The sequence below is a fragment of the Sus scrofa genome, chromosome X (genome assembly GCF_054392235.1).
Source record: "Sus scrofa isolate SSC_HxYL_T2T_F1_AM1 chromosome X, Sscrofa_HxYL_maternal_Yorkshire_Landrace_v2.0, whole genome shotgun sequence".
Classification (NCBI taxonomy): domain Eukaryota; kingdom Metazoa; phylum Chordata; class Mammalia; order Artiodactyla; family Suidae; genus Sus; species Sus scrofa.
This window is the reverse complement of record NC_139401.1, coordinates 9,373,105-9,394,930: the sequence shown is the minus strand read 5'-3', so window position 1 is coordinate 9,394,930 and position 21,826 is coordinate 9,373,105. Positions and strand designations below refer to the sequence as shown.

Here is a 21,826-nt window from a genome sequence, read left to right as displayed (position 1 = left end):
CTGCTGTTGGCCCCCACCCCCCACCCCCAGGGGACACTGGGCAACGTCTGGAAACATGTTTAAGTTATAAGGACTTGGGGAAGAATGTCACTGGCATCCACTGAGGCCAGGGAGGCGGCTCAACCTCCCGCATCCCACGGCACGGCCCCCTTCACAAAGAAGAACCCGGCTCAACCGTCAATAGGGCCAAGGTGGAGAAAAACCCCAATGGAAAGCAGCCCGAAAGTTCCATGATTTTACAGAAGGTATATACTACTTGCTCTTTTCCAAACCATATTTATTCAGAGTAATACACATACACGGGTGAGGCAAAGACTCCTCCTCCTCATTGCAATCTTCCTGGCACCATCGACCCCCTGTTCTACTTCCCAAAGCAACCACTTTCACATCTTAGAATTGGGGTTTGTGTCACTGGTGGTGTTGCCTGGTATGGATTTCCATGATTCCTCATAAACTGCTTATCATACATGCTTTTTTTTTTTTTTTTTTTTTGTCTTTTTTCCATTTCTGGGGCCACTCCCGCGGCATCTGGAGGTTCCCAGGCTAGGGGTTGAATCGGAACTGTAGCCACCGGCCTGTGCAACAGCCACAGCAACACAGGATCTGAGCCACGTCTGCGACCTACACCACGGCTCACGGCAATGCTGGATCCTTAACCCACTGAGTAAGGCCAGGGATCGAACCCGCAACCTCATGGTTCCTACTAGGATTCGTTAACCACTGAGCCACGACGGGAGCTCCTGCTTATCAGACATCCTATTTGCACCAGATATTACTTGATTTTCTCACATATGGATGAGGATTTGGGGTCTTTTCAGGTCCCATCACCAATCCTGCACCTACCCTCCCACATTTTCCAAACAGTATACAATTTTTGGGGTTAAATCTCAACTCCACACCTACTACTCCGACAACAGAATGGCACCACTGCGCAAGCAGCAGCAGTATAAGTCCCTTTTTCTGAAACTCTTAAATTTTCCTGGAATTACTAGTTGCCTCCGTGTTTGTTTTCTTTGATAATTCTTCCATCACAGCACACCCATGGCACGTGGAAGTTCCCAGGCTGGGGGTCGAAGTGGATCTGTAGCTGCTGGTCTACACCAAAGCCACAGCAATCCCGGATCCAAGCTATGTGTGCCATCTACACCACAGCTCACGGCAACATCAGATCCCCGACCCACTGAGTGAGCTTAGGGATCAAACCCGCATCCTTATGGATACTGGTTGGGTTTGTTTCTGCTGAGCCACAGTGGGAACTCCACTCCACGGTCTTTCAAACCAATGTTTCGCTCAGACAGTTTGTCAGCTCTGTGTCAGTCCCACCCCTCCTCCTGCCCCCCAATTATGTACACACCAGACCTGCTTCTGGTCTCTGCTGCGTGTGTGCCTGTCAGAGTCAGGTCTGCTCAGAACAGATGCCCTGAGACCACATCAGAGTCTTTTTTTCTTTTTTTTTTTTTTGCTTTTTAGGGCTGCACTTGCGGCATATGGAGGGTCCTAGGCTAGGGTTCCAATCAGAGCTGCAGCTGCCGGCCACAGCCACAGCCACAACCACAGGGGATCTGGGCCCCATCTGCGACCTACACCGCAGCTCACGGCCATGCTGGATCCTTAATCCACGGAGCAAGGCCAGCGATCAAACCCGCATTCTCATGGATACTAGTCGGATTCATTTCCACTACGCCACAACGGGGCCTCCCACAAGAGAATCTTGAGAACTTCTGCCTCTTTCCGTTTCCGAGATCCCCAATCTCCCCTTTTCTTGGTTTACCCTCGTTTTGATGGGACACATCCTCTGGTAGCTTCCTGCGAAGGAATGCAGGAGAGCTAAGTTCTGCTGGCATCCTGAGCACGTACCAGCACCTATGTGCCACTAGCAATTGACAACGAGCGCGCGCATGACTTCAAAATTCTGAGCGAAAATAAATTTTCATAGAATTCTAAGCTCAGTCTGTTTTCTGGCTTAAGAAATATGATGTCATTCGGATTCCAGATCCTTCAAAGGAGTCTGTTAAATGCACAAAGTGCTGAGATACTGCCTTTATCTCTGATTTTCTAAAATGACATGATGATGAGCCTTCTCCATGCAGTAAGTTTTTTGGAAGTGCTTAATTTTTATTCACGGTTCTCGTCACTTGGTTTGAAATTATTCTCCAGATCTGAGAGGTTTTTTTTCCCCCTCTCTTCCCTGGAACACCTCTGAGGCAAACATGTGAATGTTATTCATCATCTCTCGTCGGGCTGATAAAACTTCCTGCCCAGGAGTTCCCATCATGGCTCAGTGGTCAACGAACACGACTAGTATCCATGAGAAGGAGGGTTCAATCCCTGGCCTCGCTCAGTGGGTTAAGGATCCGGCGTTGCTGTGAGCTGTGGTGTAGGTTGCAGATGCAGCTCAGCTCTGGCATGGCTGTGGCTGTGGCTGTGGCGTAGGTCGGCAGCTACAGCTCTGATTGGACCCCTCGCCTGGGAACCTCCATATGCCCAGGTGTGGTCATCACAAAAGACAAAAAACCAAACCAAACCTTTCTGCTCTCTATCTTCATTGTCCACTAAAGCATCATTTAGCCACACGTGATCCCTGAGCGCGTGAAATGTGGCTGCTACAACTGAGGAGCTGGCTTTTAAATTATACTGAATTTGACTTAGGTTGAATAGTCACCCAGGGCCAGTGGCCTCCCTCTGAGACAGCCCACATCTGAAGACTATCTTGACAAAGGGGGAAAAAAAAGGCAAAAACCAAAAAGGAAGACCAGCGACTTCCGCCGTGACCCAAGATGACACCAAACCCAAGTTCAGACCAGGACATTGAGGGCAATTTCTCACTCCTCGTGGAGGCTCTTTCCACACGAGGGCCTAGGACTGACTGCCTCCCCGCCTCCTCTCCAGTAAGAAGGCGAGGACCTGCCAGGATGGGACCACACACGCACAAGCATCCCTTTGCACCACGCACGGAAGTTATCCCACCCGGGGGGCAAACGGGGCAGCCGCGGCCCCTCCTTCCTCTGAGGGAGCGAGGAAGACACTTCACGTCACAGCAACGGGAGCGGCCCTTGCGATGTCCCAGCGTCAAGGAGAATCGAGGCAGGAGCGATACGAAGACACCAGGGACTGGCAGCGCTAAGATGCTGATGGCGACTTTGTTGAAGGCCACCCCAGGACGATGGTCAGGGGGCCTCAGCCTGGCACACGTGGGGGCACAACACAGTTCGCCACACGCCTCGGCAAGAAATGCCGCCTCTGCGCCCAGCGGCGCTCCCGGGCCCTCGCTGAGCAGACAGTCCTGCCCGCGTTTCCTCCTTCAGCGAATGTCACCGACACCACAAATGGGCAGCCAGACACTGTCGCCACAACGCCAAGACAGAAAACAGAACCAAACCAAAGCGCTCAAGTCCTATGCTCGCGGCACAGAGGCAAGCAGCCTGCGGCTCCCTCAGAATCCCGGGGAAGCGCCTGGGAAGGCTCCGGACACGGCGAGGCAGCCGCCGAGCCGCAGGGGTGCCCCGCAAACGAACAGCAGGGTCCCGACCCAGAGAACCGCCCGATTCTTTCTGCAACTGCGAAGAAGACGAAGCACACTAGAGGTCTGGTGAAATGACTACGCAGGAAACAGCACTCCTCTCTGATTTAAGGATCAACGCGGACACAGAGTTTCTTCGGCGACTCTTCGGGTAAGTCATTTAATATCCATTCGTTCCCGCAAAATGACACAGAGTTTCTTCGGCGACTCTTCGGGTAAGTCATTTAATATCCATTCGTTCCCGCAAAATGACACTTTGTTACGCCGGTAGGTTTTACAAGGTCACCATAAAAGCATGAGTTACTCAAATAAGGAGAAAAAGAGACACGAACCGAGACATTTATATAAACCTGTTTTTTCTTAAAAGTATTATGGTGCTGACACCAAGGTCGGATGGTTACGTATGCTGACTGTGTAGACACATGCATCACGGACCCATCATCCCACGCCAGCAGTCAACCGCCTACGTCACACGTGACAATGAAAAGCGCTACCTCACCCCGCGACACGCCAACGACATTCCGTGAACAGAGACCAAGATAAATAGATGTTTTTAAAAAGAAGAAGGACCACGATAGGATTTGTCACATGAAAATCTTGCATGAGAACAAGGTAATAAAACATGACCCAGTTGGGCTATAATTACATAATCCATCCCAAGCTCGTGGCAGAAAAGAACCAACCCCCAGCAAATTCTAATAAGCTACCAGCGCACTGTATGTTTCTAAGTATTAAACAGTATTTAGGGGCAGGAAATTTTATTTAGTGGGAGACCAAGCATCAAAACATGATCTTTCTTATTTGGGAAACTGTCCATCAACAGTCCACTGACGTTCCCCCCCGCCCCCCCAGATACGACACCAAACCGCAAAGGCAATATTCATGCGACACATCAGCTTCCAGTTCATAGATGACCCAGGGCACGCATCTCGAAGTGGAAAAGAATCCTCATTCATCCCTTCCTTATCTCCCTAAGCACCGGCTCCACCTTCTGCAATAAGCATGAAGCGTATTTTTAAGGGGGACTGTCAAACGCCTAATTCACTCGCTGAAATTATCACCAAAGTTTATTTCTGAACAGCCTGTGGTCCTGGTGTTCCTGTTTTAGTTTCTGGGATGTGCAAAGACATCCTACTCCCCTCTCATCTGGAAAGGTCCATTGTACCGTCTTCAATCTCATTTAACAATACAACAAGCCCATCCCTTTGGGAAAGCAATTGCAATCAACTCTGTGGTTACATAAATACCTCAAAATCTAGGACACCAATGGCAACAATCAGCTAATTCAGGAACAGAGTAATTTCTCTGTCTCTCTCTCTCTGTCTCGTATATACACACACACACTCCTATTCACAAATCAAAGAGCTGCAACTGTCATCTCCATATTTTGGCCATCAGAAGAAAGAGGTCCTAAATGATAATAAAACTTAAAAACCGAAACACCCAACTCTCTTACTCAAATACACTGGGCTTTCACTCTACGGAAAGAAGCTGAAGATTATCCACAAAAGGCAGGAAACCAAATCTGGCAACTTTTTGCCTCTTCTCCCTTTTGGAAATAGGAGCCCTCGAAATGACTTAAACCCAGACCTTTCCTAAAATGGGGGGCGGGGAGATTAAGTGTCAAATTAACAATTGGAGGGGTGGGCCACTGGGAACTCTGCTGTAGTTGGCTATGAGGATGAGCTCTGCCTCCAGGCCTCTGGACCAGTGGTCCCCAAGCAGGGGTGACTGTGTCCCCAAGAGACATCTGGCCTTGTCTGGAGACATTTTAGGTTGTCATAATTGGGGCTGAAACTGAGGGTTTTTTCCCCATCGCCTGCGAGCCAGCAGTTGTGCTAACAAGTGTCTGTCCAATCCATCTCCCGAGAGGGTATGGATTCTGCTGACTCGTTCCAAGAAACAGCCTTTGGTTTTATCGATTTTTTTTTTTGTTGTTTTGTTTTGTTTTTGTTAGGTCTGCACCTGCAGCATATGGAAGTTTCCAGGCTAGGGGTCACAATGGCGCTGCAGGTGCCAGCCTACACCACAGCCACAGCAACATGGGGTCTGAGCCGTGTCTTCGACCTACATCACAGCTCACAGCAACGCCACATCGTTAACCCACTGAGCGAGGCCAGGGATCGAACCTGTGTCCTCATGGATGCTAGTTGGGTTCTTAGCCCACTCAGCCACAACGGGAACGTCTATGGTTTTTTAATCTCTATTTTATTTATTTCCTCTCTTATATTTATGATTTCCTCCCTTCTGCCAACTATAGGTTTTGTTCATTCTTCTTTTTCTACTTTGTTTGGTAGGTTAGGTTGTTTGAGCTTTTTCTTGGGTTTTGAGGAGGGACTGTATCACTGTCAACTTCCCTCAAAGAACTGTTTTTGCTCCATCCTGTAGATTTTGTGTGGTTATATTTTCACTGTCATTTGTCTCAAGATGTCTTGTAATTTCCTTTTTTTATTTCCTCGTTGACTCACACTGTTTTTTTAGTAGCACGTTGTTTAGCCTCCATAGAATCGCCACAGCTGCAACCTACATCACAGCCACAGCCACCGGGATCCTGACCCCACTGAGCCATGCTAGGGATCGACCCTGCGACCTCATGGACCCTAGTCAGGTTCATTTCTGCTGAGCCACAATGGGAACTCATTTCTTTTTCCAAGGTTGATTTCATGCCCTTGAGGTCAGAAAAGATGCTTGAGATAATTCCTCCGTGCTTCCATTTGTTGCGGTTTTGCACCCTCTGTGCAGCTCTCCACACCTGCCTCCGGAACACCCCAGGCCCTGGCCCTGCTGCGCCCCCCGACCCCACCACCTTTGGGCCAGGGAGAAGCACGCTCTCCTAACTGGTCTCACATCCCCCAGCCTCGTGCCTCTGAGACCCCACGCAGCACGTCTGCATCCGCTGTCCGTCTCGCCCTCTCCGCAAGCCCCCCACGGCAGGCCCGCCTTGCTGCCAGAGGCGCTTCCTCCAGGCACGGCCCTCTGGATCCATCGTGACGGCGAGAACGGAGCCAGAGCCTGGCGTTAGGCTCTCCGCGTCCTGTCACTCTCGCCGGGAAGCAGCTGGCCCAGCGGCGGCGACGAGCACGGATGCCGGGGCCAGCAGGGCTGTGATGACCCACGCTTGCCAGCTGTCTGCATCCTCGGGCCAGGCCCCCCCGTCCCTCCAGCGCCTCACCTGTACACAGGGCACAGATAACTCATGCGACCCTTATAGCAACCTTGGGTGTGGACACCACGCTGCACAGCACAGAAAGGGCAGAGCCGTCGCTGGCACACAGCGAACTCGGCGAAGGACTGGGTGAAAGCGCTTTTGCCCCTGCAGTCCCTACGTTCTGGCATCAGCCTCGTCACCAAGTCCATGCGTGGCCCCAGGCAAGAACCTGTGAGCTCTCCGTCCCCTCTCCCGGACACATGGGACGGAGGACGCCCACGCTCCCCGGCTGTCGAGAGGAACAGAGAGAAGCACACAGCGCAGCTCCTGGCCCCTCGAAGCGATGCATCCGAGGCGCGGCTACGGGCTGTTATGAACACGGGACGGCCAGGGCCCTGAGCGGATCCCCAAAAGTCATTCCGAAGCGTCCACCCCGTAAATCGAGAATCAGCGATTCCTCGTGCACTAATTCCTTATAGGTGTTCAGTGGGAGACTTGCAAGCACGTCCACGTCCGTAGGCTCGACTTCATTTCCTGCCTTTCACGTAGATGTGGGAAGCATGACCAAGGCTCTGAGGCACAGCTTCTCCACCGAGTTTGGAGGAAACGGCTCTGCCGCCCTCATGGAAAGAATGAAAGAATTTCCGTTCCATTCAGCGCATCTTTAATCCCAAGAATTCATGATTTTTTTTTACTTTTTTTTTTTTCCAGCAAAACACAATGATTTGGTAACTTGATTAATTATTATGAATCTTCTTTCACAAACCTGTTTTAAAGAACCTGAATGTTCAGGCTTGAAAGGCCTCGAAAGTTTTACTGGGGTCCGCTCCTCCGCTGCTTTTGAAAGAGTCCTCCTCGTACTAAATTTAGACACACACTTTGCCCCGATGGACTTGAACAGGAAGCAGCCAGATTAAAATAAGATGCCGCTAGAGCATCAGAATTCAACAGCCATTGTGAGCCAACCACTTCCAAGAAGCCAGCGTGCGCTCTCATTCGGTAAAACGCTCAATGATTTCCCACGCAGGAAAAGAAAAGAAGAAGCGATTTGAGGTGTGTCCCAAACACACACACACACACACACACACACACACACACACACACGCGCGCGCGCAAAATAAAATAACGAACTGGGTAAACCAGGGCAAAGAGAAGACAAAGGTAGGAAAAATGAGATCAAGCTGAAAGGTGATGACTGTACCCAAAGCTGGCATCAGCTATAACTTATACCAGTTGGACGGGAGCGACAGAAATCAGATTCTGAGTTTCCTAGACATCCATTCAAAGACCCAAATATGAGTAGATGCTTGAGTCACAGTAGCCACAAAAGGAAGAAGATACAAGTATCAAAATACAGCTTCCAGACTTGGATACACAGGGGAAACTTCTCCCAGGGGTGCCAGAGAGGACAGCGTGGCCGCCACACCGCTCTCTCCTCCGTGAATGCTCCCCACCAGATTTCCACGGGGCCACTTGTTAAAACAGCCGGCAGTGTTGGATCACAGAACCGCACCAAAGCACAGCTACGGAGAACAAATCCACAAGTGGAAGGACAATGTGGTGGCAGCGTACAGATCTCCCAACAGCCTGGCGCACCCCCAGGGTACGCCTCCGAAGGGCTCCAAGTCCCAGCTGGGCTGCGGGTCTCTTGGGGTCGCAGAAACCCAGTAGAGTGCCTGCCTGGAAACATATTTGGTGCCAGTAAGTAGACCCCTTGTACCGCATCCCTTATCATGGTTGCCTAGGAACCCAGGGCCTGGGGCCAGATCACACTCTGAGCTTTCACCATCGTATTCGAGTCCTTGCTAGGGTAAGTGAGGCCGCAATAAAACAAGGAGAACCATCTTTCAAGGGTCAAAAACTTTTGTGGACCACCTATGTGACAAAGAGAAAGCTGTACTTCATTCCTTGTTTCAGCGAAAAACAACGAATGGCAAGACTACATCCGGGCGGTAAATTCAGCGATGCCTTTGAAATGATTTCTGTGTCTGTGGATCACGGTCAGGTTTACAAGTCTCTGCAGACGAGTGGAACGCACGTCACAGGAAAGGTAGCTGGCGTGTCAATCAACAAACGTCCAGGCTTCCAGACAGGTCTCTACAAAACACCTGGCAGTAAAACTGTTCCACAAAGGGGACCTGAGAATTTCAGGAAGAAGGTCCTGAGCTAAACGACCTTCACTTCAGGACAGCAACACCTTCACCCGTTGTGACCCTTCACAGCCAGGCCCACAGCTCCGCGGCTCCCACCCAGGGCTCCTTCATGCTCAGCCCTAACCAAGAGCCCATGCATCAGGCGCCTGGGCCTATCATTTCAGCCCCAGGGCGTCCCTAACCTTACCCCTGTCCCAGTCCCGCTGCCACTCCCCTCGCGGGTGCCCTGGCCTCTGGATGAAAGCACACAATGACCCTCTGCCTGCTCTTTCCGCCTGCAGAGGGATCCATCAATCTTCCTAGCTCATCCCTTGAAAACACGTGCTGGAGGACATGGCTGCTCCAGAAGACAAACCCGAGACCCTGCAGTGCTGATGGAACTACTGCTTCCTCCGCAGCCAGAAAAGCAGGGGGCTAATCTCACGTCAAGAATAAAGTGATACGGAGTTCCCACTGTGGCTCAGCGGAAACCAATCTGCCTAGTATCCATGAGGACGCAGGTTCAATCCCTGGCCCCGCTCAGTGGGTTAAGGATCCCGAGCTCCCGTAAGCTGTGTAGTGTAGGTCACAGAGGAGGCACGGACCTGGCGTTGCTGTGGCTCTAGTGTAGGCCAGTGGCTACAGTTCCAATTTGACACCTAGCCTGGGAACCCCCATGTGCCACAGATGCGGCCCTAAAACACACACACACACAATTATTAAACTGGCGTCCCTGAAGGAGCAAGCTGCGTGCCTGAGCGACGGCCCCTCTCCAGCTAAGCACAGAGCCAAGACGGATGGTACTGGGCTTGCAGCTCGGGGTGCCCAGGCCTCACGGAACACCAGCAACAATCCTCATGCCATCGAGGTCCCAGAGATGCCAGCCTTCCAGCCGCTTGGGGAAGGGCTCCTGAGGGGCCAGACGTCCCCAACAAACACCCAACTGGAGAAACTGGATCCTCAGCAGGTGCTGCAGCTCCGCCTCCACTACGAGGATCAGGGCGCAGAGGCCGTGGCCTCGGACCGGAACGCTTTGGTTAAGTGAAGCAGAGAGATGGATCTGTCCGCAGAAACTCACTTCAGCCTCAAACAGGGGCGCCAGAAAAGATACGCCAAATACGCGGAGCACATCCAGAGGGCCAGCGAGATGCTGGCCACCCTGCACCGCATCCAGATGGGCAACCGCCAGACAGTGCGGCTGCTGGAGTGGGTCCACAGCCTGCCGGCTGAGGCCCAACACCTGGAGCCCTTCAGCATGAAGACCCAGCGGGAGCTCAGGCTCCAGCTGCCCTGCCCCACCAGCTATGGACACCCATCAGCACTGCCAGGGTCCCGGGACCTGGAACCAGAGTCACGGGAGGTGATCAAAGGCCGCAGGAGGCGCTGACAACTCCTGAGGGCACGGGAAGCGGTGAGGCCGCCCTGGAGACCCATGAGGCCCAGCCCTGCCCTCATGGGCCACCCCTGCCCGCCACCCAGCAAAGCCAACAAACCCTGCTCAGAGGTCCTGAAGGGAGAACATTTGAACAGTTAGGAATTCTTTACAAAACTCGGCCTTGGGAATTATTTTTATTTCGTTTCGTTTATTTTATTTTTTTTTAATTGACAGTATATATTACCTAGTCTTAGCTTGCAGAGTAAAAATGTGAAGGGGAAAATATTTTAAGAAGCTCTGTGGGGTTGCTTTTTTTTGTTTGTTTCTTGCACTGGTGGCATATGGAGGTTCCCAGGCTAGGGGTCCAATCGGAGCTACAGCCGCTGGCCTACACCACAGCCACAGCAACACGGGATCTGAGCCGCGTCTGCGACCTACACCACAGCTCACAGCAACGCCGGATCCTTAACCTGCTCAGCGAGGCCAGGGATCAAACCCACAACCTCCTGGTTCCTAGTCAGATTCATTTCCACTGCACCACAACGGTGCAGGTCTGTGGTTTTTGAAATTTCTCTTCATTAAATTTCTCTCAGTAGGCTCTCTGGATTGTAAACATAAAGAACTAATTCAACACACACCCCCCCCCCGAAAAAGAATAAATGATTAACATACTGTAACCAAAGCTACCCTTGGTAGCCGAATAATGCCACCCCTACCCAGGTTGTGCCGATCCTTACCCTGAGAGCCCGTGAGTGTGGTGGGTCCCACGGCACAGGGCAATGAGAAGTACAACTGGAATGCAGTTTGCTGGCCTAAGCGCACAAAAAAGAAGTCGTGCTGGGTTGCACAGGTAGCCCCAAGCTGCAGGGGAGTCCTTTAAATGGAGAGGAGGGTTTCAGGACAGCCAGGGTCACAGCAAGGGGACGTGGGAAAGACTCGCCGTGGCTGGCGTGGACAGAGGAAGAAGGAGCCAGGAGCCAAGCCGCGCAGGTGGCCTGGAGAAATGGAAAAGGCAACTTGAAACAAAAACCAACCCAAAGGCGTTCTCTCCCCTGGAGCCTCCAGAAAATAAGGTGTCCCTGCAGACAATTTTGATCCAGGCAGACCTGTGATCCACAGGCTGCGAGATCATAAATGGAGGTCGGGTTAAGCCACTGTGTTTGCAGTCGTGTGTTGCACTCACAGAAGCCCGAGGAACGGAATCCAGCCTCCTGCTTGCCGAAGACGAGCTCCCCCCGTCCGTATCCATCCCACCGCAGAAGCACACCGAGCCATCCCTCTGAGGGAGAGTCCCGGGCATCATGCAGCTTACACTGCCATCCAGCGTGGTCCCCACAGCATCGCAAATGACAAGCTGCCGAACCGAGCTGCCTGGAGGCAGGACACCTGTCACACGGGGCGGGATTGGGGGTGGGGGGCTGCTCATGCTCTGCGCTGCTCAAAGGGCCTGGCTCACTCGGGCCAGGAGGGCCTCACTCTCCTCTGCGTCTGGCTCCAGCATCCTGCGGCCCCCACGGGGCCAGGTTCCGTGTCCGACGGCTGTGCCGCCTACTGCCTGATGAGGACTCTGTTCTGAAAACCTGCACTCTCCCTCGAGAATCCAAGCGCGCCTTTCAGCAGGGGCTTCAGGCATGCAGGACCAAAAGCAAGGAGCAGAGGCGTGCCCATTGTGGCTCAGCGGCAGCAAACCCGACTAGTATCCAGGAGGATGCAGGTTCGCTCCCTGGCCCTGCTCTGTGGGTTAAGGATGCTGTTGCCATGAGCTGTGGTGTAGGTCGCAGACGCGGCTTGGATCCTGCATTGCTGTGGCTGTGGTGCAGGCCTGTGGCTGCAGCTCCCTGGTCTGGGAACGTCCCTAGGCCGTGGATATGCCCCTAAGAAGGGGAACAAACAAACAGTGAGGAGGGAGCTCAGTGTGGGAACTGGGGTCCTCAGGATAAACCCACCCGTACCTGAAACCAGGACCAGACTCGCCCTCTGCATCCGAGCCCCGGGTCGCACAGGCCCGGGTCGGGGTGGGGTGTCAGCGCACGGGGTCCTTTCTCTGCTGAGAGTCAGTGGTGAACGCCCTGACTCACCCACCCGGACAGAGCAAGCTGTGCGAGATGCTCACCGCACTGCAGACACAGAGAAGACCCGCCCGGGGCCTCTCTTCAAGTCCTCGGGGCTCCACACGATGAGCATCCTTCTGTTCCTGCTCAGCAGGCACCACTCCCGGCCTTCTAACCGCTTCGGGAAGCTCTCGGAGAGACGGCGACCCGCGCTGCTGAGGACGTGGAGAAGCCAAAACCCTCTGACGTTTGGGGCAGGAGCAGACAACAACACAGCCCCTCTGGAAAACTGTCTTACGGTTCCTCAGAAAGAGAAACCCGGAGCTACAGACGGCCCAGCAGTGCCACCCAAGGGACATGAAACCACATGTCTACACAAAACCTGCGCACAGGGAGTTCCCGTCGTGGCTCAGGGGAAACCAATCCGACTGGAAACCATGAGGTTGCGAGTTCGATCCCTGGCCTTGCTCCGTGGGTTAAGGATCCAGCGTTGCCGTGAGCAGTGGGGTAGGTCACAGACGCGGCTCGGATCTGGCGTGGCTGTGGCTGTGGCTGTGGTGCAGGACGGTGGCGACAGCGCCGATTCGACCCCTAGCCTGGGAACCTCCATGTGCTGTGGGTGCGGTCTTCAAAAGAAAGACAAAACCAAACCAAACCCTGTGGACAAATGTTCACAGCAGCATCTTCCTAAAAGCCCCAACGGGGGAACAGCCCACCTGCCCAGCAACATACGGAGGACGGGCGAAGCCATATGCCCACAACATCATCATTCAGAAAGAGGGAAGTGTCGGTCGAGGCTACTCCATGGATGGGCCATGCATGAAAGCATGACACTAACCCAAAGGGGTCAGCCCGCCAAAGACACATACTGTGTGATGCCATGAATCTGAAATGTCCAGAACAGGCAAATCCACAGAGACACAGAACAGATCCGTGGCTATCACGGGCGTCCCGGGGAGGGGAGGACGGCCAGCAAGCACAAGCGCTTTTTTGGGGCGATACAGCTTCTAAAACGGTCTTGTAGACATGTCCGCACAACCCTGTAAATTTACTTAAAAAAAAAAAAATCACTGAATTGTATTGTCTGTTTTCAACAGGAGAATTTTGGTATGTCAATTATGCCTCAATAAAGCTATTTTGTTGAAAGCCTCTTGGAGATCCTTAAAGCAAAGATTATCCAGGTGTATGTGCATAAATGTTCAAAAAAATAGTTACGCTGTTATCATACAATCAAAAATCTATAGACTCCAATTTTTTTTTAAAAAAAGTGAAACCTCTTCATTTGTTGATACAAAGGATTTGAATAAGTGCACTGCCTCTCATGTCAAAGACATGATTGCATAATTTAAGTTGGTAAGAGGCCTATGGAGAAGCTTTCTCATTCAAATTACACCTGAACAATACATGTTATTGCACCAAGACATATTTAGACATATCATGATTTTCAACTGGTTGGAGATGAAAACTGAAATATGGAAAACATTTGTTTTAGTCACAACAGAATCCAGAAGATGAAACTCACCAGAATATCTGCTTATTAGGACTCAAGAATCCTACCACCTGAAGCCTTGGCTTAAGTGGATTTTAAAGTCAATATAAATGGATTAAGAAATTTAATTTTCTGTTGGCATACATGACAAAAGCTTCCAGAATGACAGTGAAGTATCGTTTTAAAAACTGCCCAGGAGCCAATGTAGAGCTTTTCCCAGGCGGCATAAAGTTCAGCGCTTCACAGAGAAGACATACGGAACTCATGGACTTTCAGCCTTTTTTTTTAGGGCCACACCCACGGCCTGTGGAGGTTCCCAGACTAGGGATCGAATCCGAGCTGCAGCCACCAGACTACATCACAGCTACAGGATCCTTAACCTGCTGTGCAAGGCCGGGGATTGAACCCGAGTCCTCATGGACACTAGTCGGGTTTGTTACCACTGAGCCATGACGGGAAGTCTACTTCCAGCTCATTTTTGTGAAAATGCCCTTCTTCTATTTTGGACTGAACCATCATAACAGAATCAGAATTTTGTCAGGCTCTTATGCTCCCAGGTTCTGCAAGGGATCACAGCCCAAGGTGGTGACTCCTGGCAACGCATATCCCAGGGGCTCAACTAGGATCCGTGAAACCGACAACCCACCCGGGCTGTAGGTCTCACCGCAACGGGGAGGAAGCAGGTGGAGACACAAGTCCCGGGCTCTGACCTTCACCCAGTCCCCAGCTGAGCCTCCCCTTGTCCCTGCAAATGCAGCTCCTGACCTCAGCGCCTGGCCCGTGCCATCCCCCGCCCGGGTTCCCCAATGCTGCCGGAGCGGACGACCACAGACTCGGCTGCTCTCATGTCTCCCGCTGTGGTTCCGGAAGTCAGGCGTCGACAACGGGTCCCAGGGCTGTGCTCCCCCAGGCTCCAGGGCAGAATCAGGTCCTGACCTTGCCCAGTTTCTGAGCCTCACTCCGACCCCTGTTTCGCTGCACCCATCTCCTCTCCCCCTCTGACCGCCTCCTCCTCTGTGGTGGCTCTGGACTCGAGCGGGCCACCTCGCTGCCTCAAGGTCCTGGCCTCACACCCCCAAGTCCCTTCTGCCCCGAGGTCGTCGTGCACAGGCTCTAGGATCAGGCCCGGACACCTTCCGAGGGCCATCACTCTGCTACCACGAGTATGGCAGACGAGGCTGAGAAAAGTGAATTGAATCTGGTCTGTGAGACATGACAGGAGGGTGACGCGGTGGTGGCAGGGCCAGAGCTGGAAACAGTGCTGTGCATTTTGACAGCCTTGACCGGTGGTGGCGGCAGCTCTTGGCAGTAGGCAAATCCATGCACTTCCACCAGTCTTTGGACCCTGAGCTCAAGAGGCCTCTGGCCTCCACCTCCCGCGCACAGGAACTGTGGTCTAGGGGCCGGCAGGCAGGCCCGGGCTCCGCCTTGGAAATGTCACAGTTCCTGCTGGAGTGACAGAAGCCCCAGAAGACAGGGCCAGCCTGCCAGCTCCTGCTCCCGGGGGCCTGACCTCAGAAAGCACACGCTTCCTGAGCTCTGACCCGGACCTCCTCCGATTACCCCCAAATCACAGGCAAATCGCCTGAGGCCGGATGCTTCTCGCAAGATCACAGAGCCGGCGGGGGGGGGGGGGGGGGGGGGCGGCAGCGGAGCCCTCGACCCAGCCCTCTCCCTCTGCATGCAAAGGCCATGCCGTGCGGCCGGCTCCCTTCCTCGGCCCCAAACGCCTCTGTCTCTTTTTTCCTAAAACACCCAAACCGGAAGGTATGACCTCGAAGCCAAGAGAAATACAAGCAGGAGGTCAAGAGCCCCAAAGGGAGGCCCCACTGAGGACCATGGGCCAGCTGGGCCTCGCTCTGCACGACAGCAGCCCGGCCCTCCTCAGGCCCACAGCCTCATCTCTGCCCTCATCCCTCCCAGCACCCGGCACGTCCCTCCCGGCGCCTGGCACCACCACCCCTTCATCCCAGCTCTGCCCCCTGCGACGGGGGCCACCAGCACCTGGCTCGCCTCTCTGCAGGGCAGAGGTTCTCGAGGGGAGCGACTCTGCTCGTTCCCTAGACGGCAGGCCAGCTGAGCTCCTGGCACAGCAGGGTCTTCTGAAAGGTGGGCACCATGAAGCCACATCCTCAACCTCCACGGTGGAGAAGGAGCCTGTGTGCACGCCATAAACACTTTGGAACACAAGCATGTCCCAAAAAGACCATGTGCCAAGACTCTCCTTCCTCCACATTTACAGTATGTTTGCCTAAGATCCCCCCTACTCTGCTTTTGCAACAGGAAGTGGTAAAGGAGAGCATGCAACGTAACCACCCTCTGTGTGCAGGAGAAAATGCTGCTGAAATGTGCCACACTAAAAATTACAGTTCGGGAGGGAATGCACAGTGGGGTAGGGATCCAGCGTTGTCACTGCAGAGGCTCAGGTAGCTGCTGACACAGGTTTGATCCCTCGCCTGGGAGCTGCCACATGCCAGGGGCAAGGCAAGAAAGGAAGGAAGGAAGGAATTCAAACACTGTAAACCACATTTCGAAAATATAAAAGAAAAGAAAACACGGGGAGTTCCCGTCATGGCTCAGCAGAAACAAATCTGACTAGTATCCATGAGGACGCAGGTTCGATCCCTGGCCTTGCTCAGTGGGTTAAGGATCTGGCATTGCCATGAGCTGTGGTGTAGGCCAGCAGCTACAGCTCTGATTCAACCCGTAGCCTGGGAACCTCCATATGCCATGGGTGTGCCCCCCCCGCCCAACAAAAAAAGAAAATACGGGAGTTTCCCAGTGGCGAAATGGGATTAGCTTTGGTGGGAGGGCTGGGACGCAGGTTAGATCCCCAACCCAGCATAACAGATTAAGGATCTGGCATTGCTACAGCTGCAGCTTCGGTCACAACTGAGGTTCGGATCTGATCCCTGTCCCAGGAACTCTATGTGCCAAGGGGGTGGACAAAAAGAAGAAAAGAAACAAAAGAGAAAGAAAGAGAGAGAGAGAGAGAAAGGAAGGAAGGAAGGAAGGAAGTTCCCATCATGGCTCTGCGGAAACGAATATGACTAGTATCCACGAGGATGCAGGTTCGATCCCTGGCCTCGCTCAGTGGGTTAAGGATCTGGCATTGCTGTGGCTGTGGCACAGGCCGGCAGCTGCAGCTCCAACGTGACTGTTAGCCTGGGACCCTCCATATGCCATGAGTGTGGCCCTAAAAAGACCAAAAACAAATAAAAAAAAGAAAGGAAAGGAAAAAGAAAAAATCAGAATGCTGTAAAGCACATTTTGAAAATAGGAAATCAGCTCTCCTTTGGACCCTTGAGCAGAAGAACAAAAGAGACCTTTGGTCTGAGGTCACGGCCAGCAACACCACCAATGAGATCCATACGGCGGCGTACGGGATGTCACAGTCCCCTGGGGGATGTCGGGTATTCATTTTAAAACCAGACATCGGGGCCTGTGCACATGTGTACGTGTGTCTGTGCATATAGGATCTTTAACGTTAAAAACTCATGACGCGAAGTCCCAAGAGCTGAGCTTCGCAACCTCGTCACTCGTACCACTTGGGCAGGTCATGCCTCCGGGTGGCAGGTGTCGGGCACCTGTCAGACGTCTGCCAGCATCCCGGTCTCCACCCACCAGAAGGCAAAACCGTTCCTCCTGAAGGCCACGTGGGACAACCACAAGCATCTCCAGACGTTGCCAGATGATCCCTGGGGGACGCCCCTGGGAAGAGGGTGGCCTGATTATTTAAAGCAGACGCGGTCCTTGAAACCAGAGCAATCCACTTTCCCAGATTATTACGAATTACACCCCAAATTATCTTTCTTCGGAAGGTCTGAGAAATGCAACAAATCCCGCATTACACTTTGCTGACCTACATTCCTTTAAAAAGACCCAAATGGAAGTTCCTACAGAGGAAATCTGTAGAAGTCATTTTTCCACGTTAAAAAAAAACAAAACAAAAAAACCCCAGCTATTTCCTGAGGTGGTTTTGAAGAGTCTAACAAAAATCAAAATTGCTCTCTTTCATGAGTCTTACCCCGAAGCCCGCGATCAGGGAGAGAGCGCGGGAGCCGGTCCTGCACGCGCCCAGATTCTCTCCTCCCGGTGCGGCCGAGATGTTTGTAGGTTACATCACTATCACCTCCCAATTACCGCTTATTGTCATCTGGCAGGTGGACAAAGAATCAAAAGGATGGCTGGAGATAAAGTGAACGTCGGAGCTCCTATTTTCTCTTTTTAACAGTAAGTTTTTCCATGCTTTCATCTGGCGATTCCCCCCCCCCGCCCCCGCCCCAACGGCACAGGGCTTTGGGGCAGGATCGGAGGCGAGAGGAGGGATTCAGGGACCTCAAGCCCATGGCTCTTTTTGAAAACAACTGGGATCAGACATGAAGAGGCTCTGAGTAATTTCTCTTCTTTTCTTTTCTTTTTCTTTTTCTTTTTTTTTTTTTTTTTTTTTTTTTTGATTTTTAGGGCCGCACCGGTGGCATATGGAAGTTCCCAGGCTGGGGCTCTAATCGGAGCTGCAGCTGCCGGCCACAGCCACAGCCACAGCCACGCAGGATCTGAGAGCCCCATCTGCGACCTACACCACAGCCCACGGCAATGCCGGATCCTTTAACCCGCCGAGCAAGGCCAGGGATCGAACCCTTGTCCTCGTGGATACTCGTCGGGTTGGTTAGCGCTGCGCCAGAGAACTACACTCTGAGTGATTTCTAAGCCCCCTATTCCAGGTGGGCACGGCCTGAGGGACTGCACCACGCAATGCCCACCGTGTCCTGAATCCTGGCAACACTCTCTGATCTGCTGCCTCCCCGCCTCCAGGCTTCACCCCTTGCTGTGGGCTGAGAGCATCCTTCACACGGCTTTGAGCACCTGAGCAGAGGGGAGCCAACCCGTATTCTTTCTCTCCAAAGTTCCAGAGGGAATTAACTGTTACACACGACTAAGTCCAGGCCGTGAGGTGTCCACGTCACATCTGAGCCCTCAGCGTGTGCGCGTGCGCACACACACAAACACACACCCCCACACACACCCACGCACACACATACCCCTCCTCGGGCTCAGAAACCACTGCGGGTGAAGGCAGCACAAAAAAATTTCTGCAGGGTGAGCCCAAGGTAGGCAGAACTCCCATCCACAGAAGTCCTGCTTGCGACAGAAGGAAGCGAGCCATCCCTTATTTCAGCCACAAAACATAAGAATTCGGGTGGCTTTTAAAACAGCTTGGGAAGCGCCATCCCCCAGCATCCGTTTGGAAGGTCTGATTTCACAGAGCTGGAGTTGGTGGACTCTTTCCGGAAAGGGCCAGACAGGAAATATGTTTATCTTGGTGAGACAAAAGGCAACATTGAAAATGTGATCTAGAGATGATATAACAGGAGACAAAACAAATGTCCCCAAATTTTCATCGACAAAATTCAAAATTTTAGGAACACCCAACTTTGAACTTCATATCATTTTCATGTGTCATGACATATTCCTGTGATGTTTTCCCTCCATCACTTACAAATCTCAGAGCCGTTCTCAGCTGGAAGGCTGTACAAAAACAGGCAGTGCGCGGGCTTGGCCTGGGGGCTGCCGTTTGCGACCCCTGTCACAGAGGATCGCAGGCAGGACAGGGCCCCTCCTGGGGGCAGCGTTTGCTGGCCCGGCTCCAGGCCTGGGGAGAAGACAGGAGGCTGCTCAAGCAGCAACAGGCAGAGACAACAGAGGGAAATCCGGACGTGGGCATCGGGGAGGAAAAGGGCTTTTGAAGCCCCAAACCCTGTGTTGTCTATGCTAAAAAAAAAAAATTCACATAGGGGAGTTCCCATTGTGGCGCAGTGGGTTAAGAACCCGGCTAGTATCCATGAGGACACAGGTTCGATCCCTGGCCTCGCTCAGCGGGTTAAGGATCCGGTGTTGCTGTGGCTGTGGCTGTGGCCGGCAGCTGCAGCTCTGATTCCACCCCTGGCCAGGGAACCTCCACATGCCGCGGGTGGAGCCCTAAAAAGACAAAAAAACAAACAAAGGTTTCTATAGGGCAACTGCTCTCTTTCAGCAAGAGAAAGGCCTGTGGCTCAGCAGGTTAAGAAGCAGACATAGTCTGATGAAAGGCAACAAGATCCAGCTGTCCAGCACAGGGAACTGTATCACTGACGACTGTGATGGAGCATGATGGAGGATAATGTGATAAAAGGAATAGATATTTACATGTATGAATCAATGAATGACTGGGTCACTTTACTGTACAGCAGAAATTGACAGAATGCTGTAAATCAAGCATAATAAAAATTATTTTTAAAGAAGGCATGGTATGTTTTTCCCCTTTTACAGCTACAACTGCAGCATGTGGACATTCCCAGGCTAAGTGTTGAATGGGAGCTGCATCCGCCCGCCTACACCACAGCCACAGGAACATCAGATCCAAGCTGCACCTGCGACCTACACTGAAGCTTGTGGCCATGCTGGATCCTTAACCCACTGAAGGAGGCCAGGGATTGAAACCACATCCTCACAGACACTGTGTGGGGGGTTCTTAACCTGCTGAGCCACAGTGGGAACTCCAGGCGGGGTATTTTTTATACAAACGACACTGCTGACCCCACATTATGTGTCTCAAAACGTCACTAATTTGTGACACCTTCTTTGATGTGTCACACACACATAGTTGTGAATATCGAGTGGTCGCAAATGCTCCTAGTTGTATAGCTTTTCACTGAGTCACTGGAGGAACCCTTGTAATATCAAAAGAGCCCTAAAAGTCCTACAAACCAGCTTAATAAACAATGAAACATTTGATGTTAAAATGAGATGCGTCCGGAGTTCCCGTCGTGGCGCAGTGGTTAACGAATCCGACTAGGAACCATGAAGTTGCGGGTTCGGTCCCTGCCCTTGCTCAGTGGGTTAACGATCCGGCGTTGCCGTGAGCTGTGGTGTAGGTTGTAGACGCGGCTCGGATCCCGAATTGCTGTGGCTCTGGTGTAGGCCAGTGGCTACAGCTCCGATTCGACCCCTAGCCTGGGAACCTCCATATGCCGCGGGAGCGGCCCAAAGAAATAGCAAAAAGACCAAAAAAAAAAAAAAAAAAAAAATGAGATGCGTCCACAATTCGGCCAGTGATTTTACGAGACGTACGCCCAACCGGAGCAGACGTTTGACAGTTTAAAATACATCTCATCGACAGGTCTCGCAAAATCTGTCTCCAGGTACCAAGGGCAACCCCCGCTCCTCTGCTTCCACTCTGCATAGAGCCTAAGACCCCAGGGATGAGAACTCCCCCGTGGGCTCTTGCCAACGCTCCCAAACTTTCCCACTTCTGTGTGATCCGTCCCACAACCACCCCGACTTGAAAAGGGGACATTCTGTTTATGCCAAGGTAAGAATCATCCAGAGATCTTGGGAGGCGGGGCTTTTGAAACATTCAACACGTGCAAAGAAGCGGAAAGTCACGACGGACTGAAGCGGGGACGTGAAGAGGGTGTGGGTGCGACGATGCAAAGGGGCCCTTCGAGGACAGTGTCAACTCTAGGACCACGTAAAGGTTTTTATTTGCAAAAACATCCTTACTCTCCAAAGGTTCGGGAAAAGAGAAAGAGGAGGGCGGGGAGAGGAGCGGGGGCAGAGGGGAGGGAAAGAGCGCAAAGGACAGAAAACAGCTACTGCTGGACAGAGGAAGCAAGGCTGGCAAAACGCTAACAACGGATGGATGCATTCTGTACGTTTTCCACGAGTTTGAAATGTTTCAACACACAAAGTTGGAGGAAAAGAACGGAATCCATATTGGCTTGAACTGAGTTATGCTGCTCTGACACCAGCTGCTCTGGCTACTCCTCGCCTTCAACGAAACATCCAGTCAAGTCACTCTTGACACTTTAATACAAGTTCGAATTATTCTCATTAAAAAAAAAAAAACAAACCCACTGACCTTGCATCTGTGCCAACCTTGGTATTTCTAGTTTACAGTGCAACTATTTCTAGTTCCCCCACAGCCATGAGCAGGGCAGGTGTGCCCATCCTCCCGCTGCAGACTCAGCAAGGCCTGGCCCTGTATGGAGGACGCCGAGAGCTGCAGGCTAGAAACCCCGCCAGCATTTCCACAGACATCACCCATCCCCAGCTCTCTAGCTAGGATGCCT

General features: G+C 52.4%; 1 protein-coding gene and 1 pseudogene across 7 annotated transcripts in view; one reads left to right on the top strand and one right to left on the bottom strand.

Moving 5' to 3' along the window:
• Positions 1 to 21,826, bottom strand: part of TBL1X (transducin beta like 1 X-linked) — a 245,118-nt gene that overhangs the window by 162,335 nt on the left and 60,957 nt on the right. The window lies entirely within an intron of this gene.
• Positions 7,353 to 16,099, top strand: LOC146394460 (BLOC-1-related complex subunit 5 pseudogene; annotated as a pseudogene). Of its 3 annotated transcripts, none has more exons than XR_014835032.1 (2): positions 7,353 to 10,537; positions 14,041 to 16,099. The product of XR_014835032.1 is annotated as a BLOC-1-related complex subunit 5 pseudogene, transcript variant X1 (transcript). The 3 variants fall into 3 exon arrangements; XR_014835034.1 differs by lacking the exon at positions 14,041 to 16,099 and adding an exon at positions 13,186 to 14,033; XR_014835033.1 differs by lacking the exon at positions 14,041 to 16,099 and adding an exon at positions 11,975 to 12,829 and having other exon boundaries at positions 7,353 to 10,609.